The sequence below is a fragment of the Zalophus californianus genome, chromosome 11 (genome assembly GCF_009762305.2).
Source record: "Zalophus californianus isolate mZalCal1 chromosome 11, mZalCal1.pri.v2, whole genome shotgun sequence".
Taxonomy (NCBI): domain Eukaryota; kingdom Metazoa; phylum Chordata; class Mammalia; order Carnivora; family Otariidae; genus Zalophus; species Zalophus californianus.
This window is the reverse complement of record NC_045605.1, coordinates 103,510,570-103,527,976: the sequence shown is the minus strand read 5'-3', so window position 1 is coordinate 103,527,976 and position 17,407 is coordinate 103,510,570. Positions and strand designations below refer to the sequence as shown.

The window sequence follows — 17,407 nt, the reverse complement described above, 5'->3', positions numbered from 1 at the left end:
GCTCAGGCCACAGCCAGTCAGACTCACTGCTGCCCTGCCCTCTTGGCTGTGCCCCCCAGCCCTGTCACTCAGGAGGCTGGGCCCACAGGCCACATTCCTTCCCTGGGCCACCCTGCCCTGTGCCTGCTCGTGGAGGGATTAGTGTGGCCAAAGGGGCCAGACGTGCTTGCAGGGGTTTAAGTGGCCTGTTCATCAGACACACTGGGGCTGCCCCGTGGCACCTGGCCAACAGAAATGGCTCCGCTTCTCACCAGGCCAGGCCGTGGGTAGGGGACTGAGACGTCTGTCCGCTGAGACTGAGCTGTCTGTCCGCTGAGACTGAGCTGGGCCAGGGGCCCAAATGTCACCCTGTGAACCTCAGCCGCAGCAGCCCGGCCCCTGGGGAGATGCCAGGCCCCTGCTATTCCAGCCTGAAGAGGTCAGGGGGTGATTCTTCCTCCCATCAACAAGGGGAAGGCAGAGACTCCGGGGCAATCATTCCGAACTGTACATCCCATCCCACTCCCACAGGCCTGCTCGCGAGGCGCACACTCCACATTTCTGTCTGCACAGCCCTCCCCCAGGCCCCCTACACCGTAGCTGTGACACCTCCACCCCGCTGCCAGTTCTCAGCTGAGGGCGGCACCAGCAGCTGGGGCCGAGGAGGGCCCCAAGATGTGCTCCAGGGCATCTGTGGGCCTGGAAATCTCACGCAGACTTACGTGAATTCCTCTGGGGTAGGGGGGACAGCCTGCAGTGATTTTTCCCTTTCTCCAAGGGTCCTTGGCCCCTGGCTGGGTCACTGTGCTGGCTCCACTTCCTGCCTCCCACAGTTCCCCCCCCACCCCGCCCCGCCTGTCTGTGCAGTGCCTGGGGATCAAGGGAATCAATGGCTTCTCTATTCTCTGGAGGGAAGGCATTTCACCCTTGGGTGGGGGGGAGACTCTCGCAGGGAGGCAGGGAGCAGCCCTGCTGGTGCTCAGGTCCCTAGATGCCTCCTCACCAGTCCTCCTGGGTGGGGAAGTCCGGTTGCTGTGCTTGATGGAGAGCGTAGGGTCTCCCGCCCCATGGGGGGCCTGCCCACAGCCAGCCCCAGGGACCTGCTCCCCTACTCCCGGGACTGCCTCCATGTGAGTCGCTGCAGCTACTCAGACACCTTCACAAGTAACTCCTGCCTGGGCTGCGGCACAGCCAGACCGGGGCTGAGTCAGCCAGGGAAATCCCAGCCCGGCGCCCGCTGCTGGGTGACAGTTCCGCTGACACCTACGGAGTGGGGCACCCAGCCCCTCCCGGCAGAGGGCGAGAGGAACACCCGGGCTCCCCCACCCCCATTTCCTGTTCCCTGAGAGGGGAGCCTGGCGGTGGCGGTAGGGAGGAGTCACAGTGCCAAGGAGCCCTGCCATAAGGCGCTGGTCCTACAGGCTCTTCAGGCCTCCGGTCCCTTATCCTCGGCATGGCAGTACGGGAGGAGGTGGGGGCATGGTCTCCACGGGCCCTGGTAGCTCCTGCCTGGGACTCATCCCCCCAGCCACTGGGTATCCTGCTGCCAGGGCCTCAGCACCCCCAGGGCCTCACTGAGCCAGGGTCACGGACACCCCCACCTCACGCCTGCGAGGTCCTGGCCTCCGACTCCTGCCCGGGCACCCCCACCACATGCGGCCCTGCATCTCAAGGAGGACAGGGTCAAGACGGCAATGCGGAAAACAGGCCAGGAGAGGACCAGCCTGAGAGCCTGAGAGGGGAAGGCCAGAAAGGACAGGCACAAACGCTGCTCCCAGCAGGACATCCTGTCCCTCAAGAAACCGGGCCAGGTCCCCACAAACCAGCCAGACCGGTTGGTGTTAGTGGCCACTTCATTGCTGCGGGCTGTCTGAGCGTGCAGGGGAGGGGGGGGGGTCTGCGAGATCCCGCCTGGGGCAGCTGCAGGCTCCATCTGTCCTGTGGCAGATTCTGGCCAGTGCCTCACTGTCCACCCCATTACCCCATTCCCTTCCAGCCTGACTCCTGGCCAAGGCATAGGAGAGGAGAGTGAGGGGAGAGTGATGTTCTGAGCATGCCCCCCACCACACACTGCCTCAGTAGGCTCCGAGACCAGGGCAGGAGACCAGACCCAGGGCCCGGGAGTGCCAGATGGGGCTTCAGATCCACTCAATGGGACCTTAAGAAGGAGCTTCTGGGAGCCACAGTCGGTTGGGCATCCGACTCTTGGTTTCAGCTCCGTCATGATCTCGGGGTTGTGGGATGAAGCCCCACTTTGGGCTCTGTGCTCAGCACGGGTCTGCTTGTCCCTCTCCCTCTGCTCTTCCCCCCCCACTACGCACATGCTCTTTCTCTCTCAAATAAATACTCTAAAAAAAAAAAAGGAGCTTCTGGGGATCAGAACATGGAGGTGGCAAGCCCTATCCCCGAGGAGCTCACAGTGCAGAAGGAAACCCACATGTAGGCCAGAGGCCATGAAGCTATGATGCTGGGGACCCCACAGTGGGGACACCTATCAGCCCACGGTGGACAGAGAAGCCTTCCCAGAGGTGCTGGAGGCTGAACAGATCACTGCCAGGAAGAAAAAGGTTGGAAAGTCAGGCTCGCTTGTTCTGTCCTTGCCCCATAGAAAGCCTCCCAGAACCCCAGAGGCAAATGCACCTTGTTCCTGGGCCAGACCCCAGCCAGCACAGAGCCCTGCCTCCCTCACCTCTGCCCTTGCAGGGCTGTGTGCTGAGCACCACCATTAGCTCCCAACTCCTGCCCCTGGGTTGCTGGCAAAGCTGATTTCCACAGGCTCCCTGGGCCAGGGAGGGCACAAAGGGCAGGCACACCCTTGGCGTTACCTGGACAGGAGCCCCTCCACAGCTGGGGAAATGAAGCTCGAGTTCAGGTTGCCCCTGCCTCCCCACCCCCACCCCTTTGCTCCTCCCACCCTGGCCGGGCTTCCCTTCTCCAGGTTTCCTCCTGAAGCCCGGGCCTCCTGCACCTGCTGGGCAGGGAAGCCCGTAGTGGGAGGGGCCCAGAAACCCATCCATTTCTTTGAAAAAAGACTGAAAAGATGTGGCCACACAAATCCCATGGGTTTACTTAAATGTCTTTAGAACAAATGGCTTGAATGGATTTCTCCCACCCTGCCTCCTCCCTGAGCCACTCACTAGAAAACAGCGGAAAGGGCCAGAGACTCCGGGCTGCTGGGACCTGATGGAAGCGGGGTCTCGGCTGCCAAGCCGCACAGGGGGACTGGGATAAAGGCAGCTCTGGCCAGGAGAGCTGGATGGCAGACACCTGACCCACAGGCAGCACAGAGGCTGCCCCAGGCTCGCGAGAGACCAGTAGCGGATTCGGGACTGTCCGGTGCCCTCTGGCACTGGGGCCTACTACTGTCTTTCCCAGCACCACGGGTCCCCTCCCTCCAGCCGCCCTTGCCTGGAGGCCCAGCCCCGAGCAGCTGCTTCTGCACACACCCTCCCGGGGCCGCTGGGACAGACAGGTGGGGTCTTCTTGGACAGCACAACTTGCTTAGAAAACCAGGCAAGGGGGCAGGAGTGGGAAGGTACGTGACTCCCCGCAGGTTGGAGCTGGAAGGGCCTGGGGGGAAGCAGAGCTCAAGCCTCTGCGAATCTTAGAGATGAAAACCCTAAGCCCAGAGAAGCATGCTGATGTGCCCAAGGTCAGCGCAGCTATGCATCCTGTCCAGTCCCTGGCTGCATCCAAACCTCCACTCAACCATGACTTCCCAAACACATCCTATATGCCAGACTCTGGAAGAGAGGTTTAGGTGCCTGCCTAGGTGGCCCCCTGATGAAAAGTGAACCTGCCAGAGGCTTGCAGGCTGGGGGTGGTGGTGGAGGGGTGCTCCCACCCCTCCGCTCTCCCCTCCCGGCTCCCCTTACATGAAGTGTTCTCCGCCCCTGCCAGGGAAGACTCAAAGCAAAGAGGAAGTAAAAAAAAGGTGGGAAAAACAGTGTGAAGGACTGGGCACAGGAAGAGGGCATGAGGTCACAGCCTGGAGGTGAGGGGGACCGTGGTGAAGGTCACCCCAGCAGGTAGGTCAAGTGGAAGGAGCACTGTCTTGGGAGTCTGAGCCTCTCACTGGGAAAGGTGACCCAAGGACCCTGGGCCACCCATGCTTATCTGTGTCTACTTTTTTCTTATTATTACCAAATACATGTTCTTTATAGAACACAGAAACAAAAAATAGGAGAGAAACAAGTCACCATGATCCTCTTAGGAAAATGATTAACTATTAACATCCGTCTAGTCTTTCCTCTGTCCAAATATGGGATCATTCTGTACCTACCGCTTTTTTCCACTGAGTCGAGAAGGTGAGCATTTCTCCTCATTAAACACCATTCTGGCCCAATCTTCCCTCATCGTTGTAGAGCAGACCATGTCCTGGCATACGCGAGTTCATTCGCCCAATTCCCCACCGGTGGTTGTTCCCCTCTTCTCGCTGTGCGAAAACCCCACAGCTGGGCCCAAGGCAGAGCAGCTGCAGCCCCCCAGGTGGGACGGGCTCCTGGCCCCCACCTAGTGCTCCTTTCCCACCCCCCACCACCAGCAGAGGCAAAGCCTCCTGCACAAGGTGGGGAGGAGTGGAGCATGGGGGCCCTGCTCTTCTCCACAGTGAGTCCCAGTGACTCTCAGCTGGAATGGCAGTGAGGAGATGGATAAATGCAGATTCCCAGGCCCCACCCAGAAATTCTGAATCCACTGGTCCGGGGTAGGGCCTAGGGACCCATATTTGGAGCAAGCCCCACCATGGCCAACCCTGGGAGATTCTTTTTTTTTTTTTTTTAAAGATTTTATTTATTTATTCATGAGAGACAGAGAGAGAGAGAGAGGCAGAGGGAGAAGCAGGCTCCCAAGGAGCAGGGAGCCCGATGCGGAACTTGCTCCCAGGACTCTGGGATCACGACCCGAGCCAAAGGCAGATGTCCAACCATCTGAGCCACCCAGGCGCCCAACCCTGGGAGATTCTGAGGCTTGGGTTAACCAGCCTGCACTCACAGAAGCCCTGCTCTAGAGGGTGAGGCTCAGCAGTACCTCCCTGACTGCAGTGAACACAAGGAGCACCTCAGAGCTGGTTAAACCGTGGGTCTCCGGGCTCTGCCCCCAGAGATTCTGAGCCGGGGGTGGGAGGGCACGGATTCTGTGTCGCTAACCTGTTCCTAGGTGCTGCTGCTGGCCCACAGGCCACTCAGGAGCACGGAACTAAAGCCAAGTGGGCAGCAGGTGCAGGCGACGGGCACTTTGCCTGGGTGGATAATCCCAGCTAGCTCTCATGAAGCACTTCTATGGGTCAAACACCATGTCCTGGCCCCTCAAGGTGTGGTCCGTGAGCCACATCACTAGGAGCAGATCTGGGACCCCAGCCAGCCTCTGCAGGGATCTGCATTTGCAAGCTCCCTAAGTGATCCGTGTGCCCATTAAGGCAGCACCATGCTGAGTCGTTAACAAGGAGCATCCCACATCATCCTCCTGACACGCCTTAGAAGTAGGTCAACGAGTCCCCTGATTTTACAGGTGCAGCTGAGAGGTTACATGACTTGGTTAAGGTCTCACAGGTACCACGAGCCGGAGCTGCAGCAGGAAGGAGGTGGCCCAGCTTCAGAGCCTGAGCTCCTAACCCCACATCTCAACACTCCCAGGGACTCCCTGGCTGAAAACCCACCACCCAGGTGGGCTCGAGCTCTCCACTTTGTAGAGGGGACTGGGAGACTGGGAAACGGTGAGCCCCGGGGCCCAGGCCGTGAGCCGTGCCCGAGTCACAGTCCCTCCCAGCCCCTGGCTCACTCGGTCTGCGACACAGAGCCGGAGCACAGCGCCTGGGTGGGGGTCGCACCTCCAAAGCCCACAGGCTCTGCAGACATAGTCGGGGGGGTAGCAGGAAATGGGAAGTGGGGCAGAGGAACCAGGAACTCGGTTTGGTCTGAGGACGTTCTTTTTTCACAGCCAGGCTCAGTTCTGTGTGCCTTTTGAAAGGAAGTAGAGAACAGCTGTGCTCTGCCCAACGAGGCCGGCCTCTTTCAACCTTCCAGTTGCTGCCATTTCCAATTACAACTTCAGAGGGCTCCTCTAATTTATACATCCCAGGATGCACTGCTCCAGCTGCTTTATGATGGGAGTTCGTTACACCATTAGGTTAAACTTTTATAAAGTACTGAGCAGGTGGTGGGCTGGGTTGTTCGGCTTAGTTACCGCTGCCGGAAGCCTGCTGAATAGGGTTCACCTGGGGAAGGGAGGGGGCCAGGCTCTCGAAAGGGGCCAAGAAGTGGAGAAGGCGACTCCAGAGACCAGGGGCCCTCCATGAGCCCGTTTTTCGAACCGTAAGGGAGAGCAGGGAGGCAGCATGGAGAACAATCTGCAAGCGCTCAGCGTTACTGGCAGGGGGCATGTGGGGTAAGAGAAACAATCTTGTGTGAGCTTGAAAGCCGCCTGCCGAGGCCAGAGAAGTGCGGGGTCTGAGGAGGTAGATGGCTGCAAGCCACCGACGGCCTACATGTGGGGAATGACAGGGCTTCCTGGCGGTGGCGGAGGCCACTCTCCCAGTGGTGGTCAAAGGGAGCCTTCCTTTTGTAGAAGCCCGCTCTTCCCATGGCTCAGAGGGTCCCCAAACCCGATGCGAGGTGGGAGAGCAAGAAGGAACACCCCGAGAGCAGGGCCCAGACAGATGAGGGTCTGAGTCCCAATCTGCCAGCAGCAAATGTATGGCCTTTAGTGGGTCCCTTCAATTCTCTAAGGAAGCTGAGGTCTTGGACCCACCCCTCTGCTGTGAAATACGAGGGCCTCCTTCCTAGGGGTGGGTGGGCACTGCCCACTCTCACTGTTCTTTGCATTCAATGAACTACTACATGTAAAGCACTCAGTACCGCACCTGGCAGAAAGGACTGGCTGGGAAGTGCGTGCTCACGTTGCTGTTGTTACATCTGTCCGACCTGTTACAGGTCAGTCCCCAACCTGGGAACTCCCTGAGGACGACGTGAGAACTTTTATTATTCTCAGCTCCAGGCACAAGCTTAGCATGCAGCAGGTGCTTGATAAATGTCCCGGAAAGAACCGGGTTCTTTCCAGACAGAGGTGGAAAACAATTCTTCACAGCCTGGCCCCTGTCCCAGGGAAGGAGGTGGAGGAAGACCAAGTTCTTTTCAAAGGTATGAAATTGAAGCAACCTCTTGAGACAAATTCCTTGACTTCCCAGAAGGAAAGAGACTCCAGATGTGGCTGGTTTTCTGGTTCCAGGAAGCGGGGGTTGTCTCCGGCCTTCTCCTTCTGCGTGTCCTTAGAACCCAAGAGGATTTGCTGTGACTGGAACCTCCAGCCTCGGTTGGGGCCCCCACACTGTGGGCTCACCATGGGGGCCCGCCCCCTCCCCTTGGCAGCAAGGGCCTCCTTCTGCAGCCCCTGGAGTGGCTGTCTGCCCGGCAGGCTCCCAGGGCTGGAGGTGGGCGTTATGAGAGTCTGGATTTGTCAAGGTTGCCAGTGTTCTTGGCTGAGGGGCCAAATTGTGACCACCAACCTCAGGATGCACAATCTGACCCCCGGGCCAGCTTCCCACTGCCGAGTGCAAATGGAGGGGCTGAGAGGCCACCACTCTGCACAAGAGGGTCGGAGCGTCTCTGAGGAAAGACACTGGCTTCCCCGAGGCCTCAGGACAGGAAAAGATGTACCAAGAAGAGCAGCCAGAAGGAAGAGATGCCAAGGGGAAGGCAACCAACCAGGAGAGGAATCAAAAGAACGGGGGAGGGTGGGGGAGACAGGGGCCAGCCTAAAAGAGGGTTGAAGCAGGAATAGGGTAAGATGCCAGAGGGAAGGTGGGGCACTGCCAGGCCCTGAGAAGTGGCCCAGAAGTGGGAGGGGAGAGGGGGAAGCCCCAGGGGCCTGCCTGCATCTCTGGAGTCGTGCTAGGGTTGCCTGGCTGCGGAGGAGAAGGGGAGCAGCTGCAGCAAAGGGAGGGTCCTCTCGGCTTAGCGCCCACCTGGGTTGACCGAGAAGAGCTGAAATAATCATGATAATTAATAACAGCATGTAACATTTATTGAGTACATACGATGTTCTTGGCACCGGGCAGAACTTCCAAAGTGGTATCTCACTGGATCCTGGCAGCAGCCCCATGTGCCATATTCCATTAGAGCCCCCATTTTTGAGATGAAGAAACTGAGGCTCAGAGGTCCAGTGACCTGCCCAAGCAGTAGTGGACTCAAATAAAGCTCCATCTTTATGCTAAAGTTCATGCTGGCAGGCCTATGCTATGCTAAATTTAGAGAGAGAGAGAGAGAGAGAGAGAGAGAGAGAGAATGAATCAGAGGTGGATAATCAAAGGAATCGAAGGGTGGCGTGGTCTTGGAGACCAGCGGTCCTGAGGGGTGAGGTGGGCAGGTGTGGACTGGGAGACCACTCCCCACGGGGTGCCTGGGATGGGCCGGGACAGCCCCCCTCTGCTGCCAGATTCTGCGGCTGGCCCGGAGCTGCAGGGGGCCAGCTGTGCCAGGGCAGCGTGGGCCCCGGGATGAGGTGGGAGTTGGCTGAAGGGCGAGCCTGGTGGCGGGAGTCCTAAACGGGAAGCGCAGCAGAACGCCCCCAACAGCAGTCCGGCCACAGACTTCCAACAGCAGTGCCAGGCTTGCCTCACCCCGACCCACTGTCTCAGACCTCTGCCCGCCTCTCCGGGCCCCAGGGGCCCCTGGCAGCCTGCGCCGCGTTCCCCAGGCTGACGAGAAAGCAGCGGACGGACGCCTAGCCAACGCCCCGGGAACCCTGCCATCGGGAGGTGGCCAGCCTCACCGCTTTCCGGAACAGACGCCGGGCTCACCTTTTCACTGGGCTTTCCGCATATTTTGAGGGGTGAGGGAGGGTCCAGGAGCTGCTTGGCAAGCTATCCTCCTTCCTCACTAAACCTAGCCTGAACCGACCTAGTCAGGCTGCCCAGATGAGAGGGGTAGTGGGGCCCAGAGGCGCCAGGAGGGCCCCGTGCCCTTGCACACAACCCAAGCACCCAGTGCACGAGGGACCACCTCCAGGGACCTAGGGACTACTCAGCCAACCGGGACACCAGACTGCGGCCTGGCCCCCACTCGAGGGACCTCCTGCCCAGCTCTTGGCCACGCAGGGTCCTTGAGTAAGTCCTTGTCAGCTGGCAAGCCACGGAGTGCCTCAGCCCATCCAGGGTGGCTCAGAAGGTGGGTACAGATCCCCTGGCCTGGGTTTCTGCGTCCAGCCTTAAGCATTCCTGGCCTTCATGCCAGCTCTTAGAACTCACGCACAAGCAATCTAACCCCTGATCAGAACAGTGTCTTTCCTATGCCTCATCACCTTTGACTGTGGGCACAGCCGGTGAGGGAGAGAATAAATACCACTGTTGCTAATATACAAACAGGGCAGCTGAGGCTCAGAGAGGCTGACGACTCATCTGAAGTTGCCCAGCTGGGTCAGGAGCAGAATCCAGGCCCAGTACCCTCCACATGCCTTGCTGTCTCCCTAAATTCACCCATCCCACTTGAGTGGGCACTCCCGATTCCCAAACCAAAGGAGGGGGCCCCCCCGTGCAGGCCAACACTTCAGGCCAGACGTGAGAAGGAGGATGTGGCCACTGGATAAACATACAGACGTTTGATAAACAGCCCAAGGAGATGGTTGGAGAGAGAGCGAGTGCAGGAAGAGAATCAGCGAGTGCCCTGGATCTCAAGGCCGCCGGGGTCCAAATCCTGGTTCTGCCATCTATTAGCTGAGTGCCCAGAGCACACTTCTAAACCTCATCTACAGAATGGGTTAACATCACCTGCCCCTTGGGGTGGTCGGGAAGATTAAATGAGCTAATGCATGAAAACTGCTTAGCACGGCGCCTGGCATCTTTGCGCAGGAAGTGCTATCCGGCTCTTATTGTTAGTCTTCAATGAGGCCATGGATTAGGGAGAGGGACATACTGGGGGATGGTGGGTGGGGGGCGGCTGGGGCTATGGGCCCTAATGTTAGCTAGGCCAGAGCTGGAGTTCAGGGGAGCAGAAGAAAGGCTTGATTGGGGAACGACACGTGTGGGGCCTGAAGGAGAGGCAGGGTTTGGAGAGGGGAGGTGAGGGTCCTGGGCTCACACCTGGCTCCCCTTCTACCTGCTGTGTGTCCTCCCTGAGCCTCCTATAAGCCGGGGGGTCGGAGAGATGAAGGAGTGAGCAGGAATGCACCGTGTCAGATTATTACTGTATTATGGTATCATTACTGTTACGTTGTGGCTGAGCAAAGCCTCCCGGAGACAGAAGCCCTGGGGTCTGCTCAGACCCCCAAACCTGAGCGAGTCGGACAAAAGCCGAGCGCAGGGCTCTGTCCCCAGCGGCGAGGGGGGTGAGGGCCAGAGAAGCAGCCCCACAGCGCTCACCCCACCCAGTATATAATGAAGGCATATCAATAATAAATGAACCTCAAGTAAGTCTAGGAACATCAATCATAAATTAATTAAATGGCTCCAGGAGAGGCAACGACAAGGGGCTTTTTCGGGATGGATTAGAAGCGTCCCCAGCCCCCTGCCTGGCGGGCTTCGCGGCTAGGAGCATGTCCTGGTACTGGAACTGGTGGCCCCTAAAACACAGGTGAAGACGAGCCCTGCTCTCCTCCCACCTGCCCCCCAGCTCAGAGAACTCTCAAGCGCTGCAAGGGTTTTGATGAAACTTCCCAGAATAGTAACCTTCTGGGCTGAACTCAGGCAGGCGAAATTTTAAGGGGTAATTTGGTGAGAAAATGATCAAATGCCTGGAAATAAATGCCAGGAACCCTGGAACCCCCTCGATGGGTCCTCGGGGATGAGAGCAGCCTTGCAGGCAGAACAACCAGCCTCACGGGGGTCCCTGAGAGCCTCTCCTCAGACTCCCAGGCGGGAACAGACAGGAATCAAGACAACAGAAAGTTCTGATCCTGGGCTTGGCCTCCTGGCCCTTCCCCTGCCCACCCCTTACTGACCAAACGGACAGATCTCTTGGCTTCTACCTCCCCTCCGTAATCAGGCAGGCTGGTCCTTCCCCCCTTCCTCCCCAGGGCCCTCCGTACCTGGGAACTGTCCTAGTGCCCGCCGGCCTCCCTACTCCTGGCACCTGCTGCCAGATGCCTATGGAGGTGAGGCCCATGGGGATGCCTGCCCCTACCCTCTTGCTCAGAACACTTCAGTGGCTGCCCGTGTTTTCCACAGACCCAACCCTGCTGTCATGCTCCCGGGGACCCAGCTCCAAGTCACTTTGTCAACCCTCGCTTTTGCTGCTTCCATTCCATGTGCACTCAAGCTGGACCACAACCCGCCAGCACCTCACGTTCCCGGCCACATCCCCCATTGCTGCCACTTTCTCTGCCATCACCTGGATGGCCCAGATTAAAGGCCATCACCACTTAAGTCTCTGCTGACCTCCCTCGTTCAAGTTGCTCAACCTCCTTTGGCCTATAGTGGCCCCTCTCCTGGAACTGTGGCACAGACCTTTACGTCCATCATGTAGCTTCTTGATAGACTTCGAATACTTGGAGGGCAGAGTTTATACATTATAAGCTCGTATGCCCAATTCATCTCCATGGCCTCACCGAGCCCAAAACCCTGCAGGTGCTCAAGAAAGGACTTCTGATGAATTCCAAGTGGAAACCGTCCCCAGGGCTCAAGACATTATTCCTGCGTAGGATTCTGTTGACAGATAAGCAAGATTCTATCCAAGCCAAGGGTTGGGTAGAGCTAACTTCTCCTTATCAAGAAAAAGGTCATGACCTATCACATCTTCCTTGGTACTAACATATGCAGATCGTCATGTAATTGCTTTTCTGTAGAAAACATTCTGACTATAAGAGCAAAAACACCTGTGTGTGTGTGTGTGTGTGTGTGTGTGCGCGCGCGTTCCTGCTTTCATCATGATCTTTCCACTCGCCAGACATTATTAGGTCGTGGAATTCTTACAACCACCCTGGTTGGAGGTTTTATTGTCTCCATCTTACAGATGACGAAACTGAGGTATAGACAGGTACCAGGATTCAAATCTGGGTCTGTCTGACCACAGAGCCCCAAGTCTTAACGCCCAGGGCTACCATGCTACCTTCTGTCGTCCAAGTGGACTATCTCCAGCTGACTTCCAGGGGGGCTTGAGGAGGAGTACGGAAGTAGGCATGAGCGAGCACATACGGGCGTTGGAGAGCCACACCTCCATCCTGGGCTTCCTTCTAAGGAATACCGAGAAAGCAGAAAGGCTCCTTCCGTAGGAATCACAACCAGAGACATGCCCCCCTCCACCCAGCTGGAAGGCGCCCACCCCCCGCCCCACTCCCACTGTTCTCTCCTGCTCCGTGGAACCCAGCAACGCCCCGCTCCTCACACCCACTGACACCAGGCCAGCCAGACACAGGAGCCCACAAGTTCCCACACCGCCCCCTCAGCCCTCACTTCCCACAGAAAGCTCCGGGCACACGCGGCTACACACACGTGCAATCCCCGGACGGCCCTGCCTCGGAAACAGCCCCACCCCTGCTCATCTCAACCACCAGCGTGGGGAGGGCTTGGGCGTTCCTGCCAAACACACCCTCACCTGGGGCCACAGCACTCCCCTCCGCCTCATCTCCTGGACTGCTCCCTCTGCGGCCAAGGTCGGGGGAGGGGTGGGGGGGGTGTCCGGGTGGTCTCCTGGGTTTTCCTCACCTACACACACACTCCCCGGTCCACCCCAGAGAGATCCAGCCCAGCCAAAGTCAGAGAGGAGAAAAGGAAATCAAGAGAAACCATTTTCAGCCTTGCCCGCTGGGGAGGTAACCACATCCTGCAATGTCCCGGGCTCCGCGGTTCTAAAAGATTTATCTTCCCCTGACCACACGCTCATTGATGTTTCCCCCAGCGCTACTTGCTCGGTCCACTAGCACGTAATGTAAGACGATTCCAGTGAGAAGCTGAACTCCGGTGGAGCGCTGGGCCAACAGGTGATTAAATCCTGAGGTCCCCCTCTGGTCCCTGGCAGGAGGGCTGGAGGAGGAGTGGCTTCCAGCAACAGGCTGTGCCTTCAGCTGTGGCCTGCTGGCCTGGCACTCTCAGCTCTGGTCCAGAATCCTCCGTCCAGAGATGCCCAATTCCCTGGCACCCCTGAAGCAGGGCAGCCGGGCACCATGATTTATGAGGCAGCTGAGGAACGAAGGTTGCCAGGAGCTGACTTAAGCAACTTTTGGAGAAACACGGACAAAGCAATGGGAATAGGACTGAGGACCAGAGTTGAAAACATCTCGGCCCTTGATGTCCACTCCTATGTGACTAGCCCCCTACCCCAGCTGGGGTCTGCTCAAAAGCAGCATCTGTGCCTAAGGACCAGGGGTGTTGACCTGGCTGGGCTCCCTGCTGGCTCAAACCCTGAAGCCTCGGAAGAAAGCTCAGCTCTGCTTTTGGGGAACGGAGGCCAGCTCCTCCTTGTCTCCTATCTGCCCCGCCTGCCACCCAGCCCTGCTGTGCAGAGTCCCAGCATCCCAAGCAGATGGCAAGGGGCGGCTGCAAAGGGCTCCCGAAGCCCAAGACCATAAGGCTGAGCCACAGATCAGAACAAACGGGCCGAGGTGTGGAGGGGGAACTGAGGGGACGTGAACGCTGAACATTCACAACGGGGAGGCTCCAGGCTGCCTCTTGACGGGCTTCCACTGTGGAGAGCTCTCCAAGCGGGAGCTGAAGTGTGGGCAACTCCCAGCAAGGCAGAGAAGGGCGCTGCCGGGGGCGTGTGGGACAGGCCTCGGAGCCCTCCCACCAACCTGGGAAGGAATGGTCCAGGAAGCCCTTGCCGGGGTCCAGGCAGCAGCCACTGGGCCAGGGTGAGTCCCACGGCGTGGAAAAGTCAGCTCACCACCCTGGGTCTGGCAGAGCTGTGTCCTTCTTCTACCCACGAGGCTTGACACTGCAGCCTGGACGTGGGGCAAAACCCTTCTGCCTCAGGGAGCAAGCTGGTAGAATGGGTTGCTGGCTAAAACAGACCCTCACACGGAGTGCTTGAGAAGTGGGCCTGAGCTCATGGGGTCTGTAATTCAGCCTGTTGTCAGGAACTAGGCCCCTGGAGGCAGAAAGCAAAGCAATTTGCAGCCAGCCTCACCTTCCCCATGTGGGAAGGCCCTTCGGATGGAAGCGGGGCCGTGTGGGGTGAGACGTCCTGGGGAATCTGTGCCGCACCCATCCGCCCTCGGAGGACCCCTCGGAGGGTGCCCATTGCCCCTTCTCCTTGCCCCCGGGTCCACTAGCACCCCCCACTGCCCCCAGACCTCCTGTCACGCAGCCCCAACCTCTCTGGCAGGACCACCCCGCCCTGCATCCACTCTGGTGGCTCTGACCCACTTTGCTTTCCTCAGGCCACAGCCCCAAAAATGCTGATGCGACTGCTCCCCACCCCCATCCTCAGAACCCGGAGCCAAAGGAAATTCTCAAGAGAAAACACACACCCTTCCAAGTCTCCCCGCCACACGGGCCCCCCAGATCCATCAGCCACATACACCTCCCGGCCCTGTGCGACCATGAGGCGTGTCTGCAGGGCAAGCGACAGCTTCCTCGTGCTCGGGCCGCTCCTGCAGGACAATACAGTTGCTGCGGCCACGCGCTCGGGACCGTCCTCGGGAGACCTGGGGCCTGGTTCCAGCTCAGCAGCTGACTCACAGTGTCAACAGATCCCACTTTCCCCCCCAACCAGGAGCCTTGACACTCAGGGCCTCTAATTCCCTGTGACAGGCTCTCGACCTTCCGGCTGCCTTCTCCCCAGCACATTCCAGGCCTCCACTTCTATGGCCTCCCACCCTGGTCTCTCTACCTGATGAGAATCTCTGACCTTTGTACAGCCTTTCACTGTTTACAGAGCGTTTGTTTCCATGTGCACCATCTCCTTTCCTCCTCTGTGACCATTTGGTGACATGGATCTGAGAGGTAGTCACCTGCCCAAGGTCACACAGCTAAGACTGGAGTGTAAGTCTTCTGGCTCCCTGTGCACCGGGACGGCACGCCGGCTTTAAGGGATCTCAGTGGAATCCCCAAGCACCTACCTTTTGGCAAACGAGATGCCACCCACCACCCTAATCTCCCATACCCTCCACATCGTTCTTCTGGACTCCTACTAAAGGCCTTCCCCAGGCGCAGCCCAAGTTCACCCCCTTTATTCTTCTACCCCGTTTCCACTGCCCCCCCCGAGATCCCCAAAGTCCTAAAGATGCCCCCCACATCCGAAGACTTCCCTGGAACTCTAAATTGCCCCTCTGCGAGGTAGACGCCACGCGGCACAGAGTGAGACCCTCACCCAACGCTTCCCAAGAGACTGGTGGGAGCAGACGCAATCCTGGCACACTCCCAGTGGCTGCAGATTCATCTTTCAAGTAACCCCCCACCCCCACCCCCACCCCGCCCCAGTGATCCTCTGGACTCAAAGGCTCCCAAGCATCAAAGAAGAGAACCAACTCCCAGCTACCCTGGAGTGAAGCATCAACCCAAAGTAAAGACAGGGCCCGGAGAGCACAGACAGATGGTGCACCAACTCTCCCAGTGCTCTGACACGGGTCACCTCTCAGTCCTGCACATTTCTTGTGACACATGTTCAAGTATAGTGATCGCAGCTGAGAACCATTCCCCCCTTCCTCCTTGTGCAAAACTGGATGAATACATGAGCCCAGGACAATGCTGGTACCTGGTCAGGTTTCCATCTGGGTCACCATTGGGTTCCTCATGGTAGAAGCATCTCCTGGCATCACTCTTTCATGTCCATTAATAAAGGACACCAACCTTCTCCCAGCCTTTCTCCTTCCTCAGTCCCGGTGTACCCAAGAGGCATTAAAAGTGGGCCCCGCTGACAGAGGCCATGACCCTCATCATCACCAGAGTGACAGGATGGACACTTACCCTTCCCATCGACCAGGCTGGGAGCCACGGAGTCTCCCCTCCTGGGGCCAAGCAGCCCCCGGCACCATGCTGTGCCAAGGCCATTTCTCGCAGTCACACCAGGAAGTCCTGTCATGCTGAGGACACTGATTCTTCATGTCCAGGTGCCATCATTCCAGACCATGTCAGGCCAGAACCATCCAACACCGTAGCACCCATGCCAGGAGCACCACCAGGCGCCTAGAAACTGGCCACCGACACCTCGAACCAGTCCTAGCGCCGTGCCCACCACCTACCTGCACACAGGGCTGCACCCGCCTCACACCTGAGCGGCCACCACCACACCAGGGCGGGGGTGAGTCTTCTGACACCCGTGCCAGGGAAACCACGCTGCCTGTGCCAGCCCCACGCTGCCCACGCCCGTGCCACGGGTTTCACCATCCCCACGCCGGTGCCAGGAGCACCACGGATCTCACACCTGCCACCGGCGCTCGTGGCAGCCGCACCTCTGCCAGCGGACCCGTCGGGCCGGCCACCGCGCGCCCTGGACACTGCCCAGCCCGTCGCGCCGCTCACACCGCGCCCGCGCCCGAGGCCCGACCCGCCGCGCCCGCGGCCCCCCTTACCTCCCGCCCTCCGCAGGGCTCGGCCCGCCGCCGCCGCGACCGCCACCTCCATCCTGGGCTCCCCAAGGCCCCGATTCACTAACGCCGCTTCCGCAGGGCGCCGGCGCCGGCGCGAAGGCCGCCTCCGCCCCCCGGGGGACGCTGCGTCCTTTACGTAAACCCCACTCCGCCGCCAGCGGTGACCATGGCGACGGTCGTGGGGCGGCAGCGCCCCCTGGTGTCAGGGAGGGGAGCGGCGCCGAGGCCGGGGCCAGCCGAGCCTTGGCAGGCGCGGGCCCGCAGCGTGGGGGCGGTGGGCGCCCGGCTCCGGCCGCCGCTGGGGCTCCGAAGGCGGCCGGCAGGGGCAGGACCCGCCGTGCGGCAAGCGGGGAAGGGAGCGCCTGGGTCCACCTCCTTCAGGCCCCGCGTGACCGGGTTTAGCGTGGGAGAGGTAAAAAAGCAAGTAGGATCACTGGAGAACTGGTTCATTTAGGGGGAGGAAAGACAGAGATGGGTTCCACCTCCTCGGGGTGACTGAGTGGTCCGTGAGGGGTCGGAACACTCCATCACTTGTGTCCTGCCGTCGTTCCCCATCCCCCCAGTGCCCAGCATCGTGCCTGACATCCAGAGGGGCCCTTGGTCAATTGTAAATTCCTGGTAACTGAAGAAAATCTCCCCTCCTATTTGGCTTCACACACACACACCCATTCATTCAAGCTGTAAATCACTTAACACACCTTCCCTGAAAGCTGCTCTTGAGCTGGGAGCACTACTGTCCCCGTGCATTGTGCTAATGAGGGTGGGGAGTGGGGAGAAAGAGGGGGCACAGAGAGAAGCAGAAGCCAGGCCCTGCCCTCAGGGAGCTCAGGGTGTTTGTGGGTGGGACCTAAGCAGGGAGGCTCCTTATAAGGGGCACTTATAAGGAAGCCCCAGGGGAGGGAGTTGGGTCTGGAGGACTGGATGACCCAGTTGGGTCTCAAAAGTCCAGCAGAAGTTCTTCAGAGGCAAAAAG

General features: G+C 59.1%; 1 protein-coding gene across 4 annotated transcripts in view; it reads right to left on the bottom strand.

The window, feature by feature from the left end:
* DAGLA (diacylglycerol lipase alpha) overlaps positions 1-16,541 on the bottom strand; it is a 62,536-nt gene extending 45,995 nt beyond the window's left edge. Inside the window, exon 1 of one of the 4 annotated variants that reach the window (XM_027581209.2) lies at positions 16,417-16,541. The gene's annotated coding sequence lies outside the window, so the exon portion shown is untranslated. Of the gene's footprint in view, positions 1-16,086; positions 16,332-16,416 lie in introns of those variants that run through there. The other 3 variants (XM_027581212.1, XM_027581210.1, XM_027581211.2) reach the window with 3 other exon arrangements.
* Between the last annotated feature and the right edge of the window lie 866 nt (positions 16,542-17,407).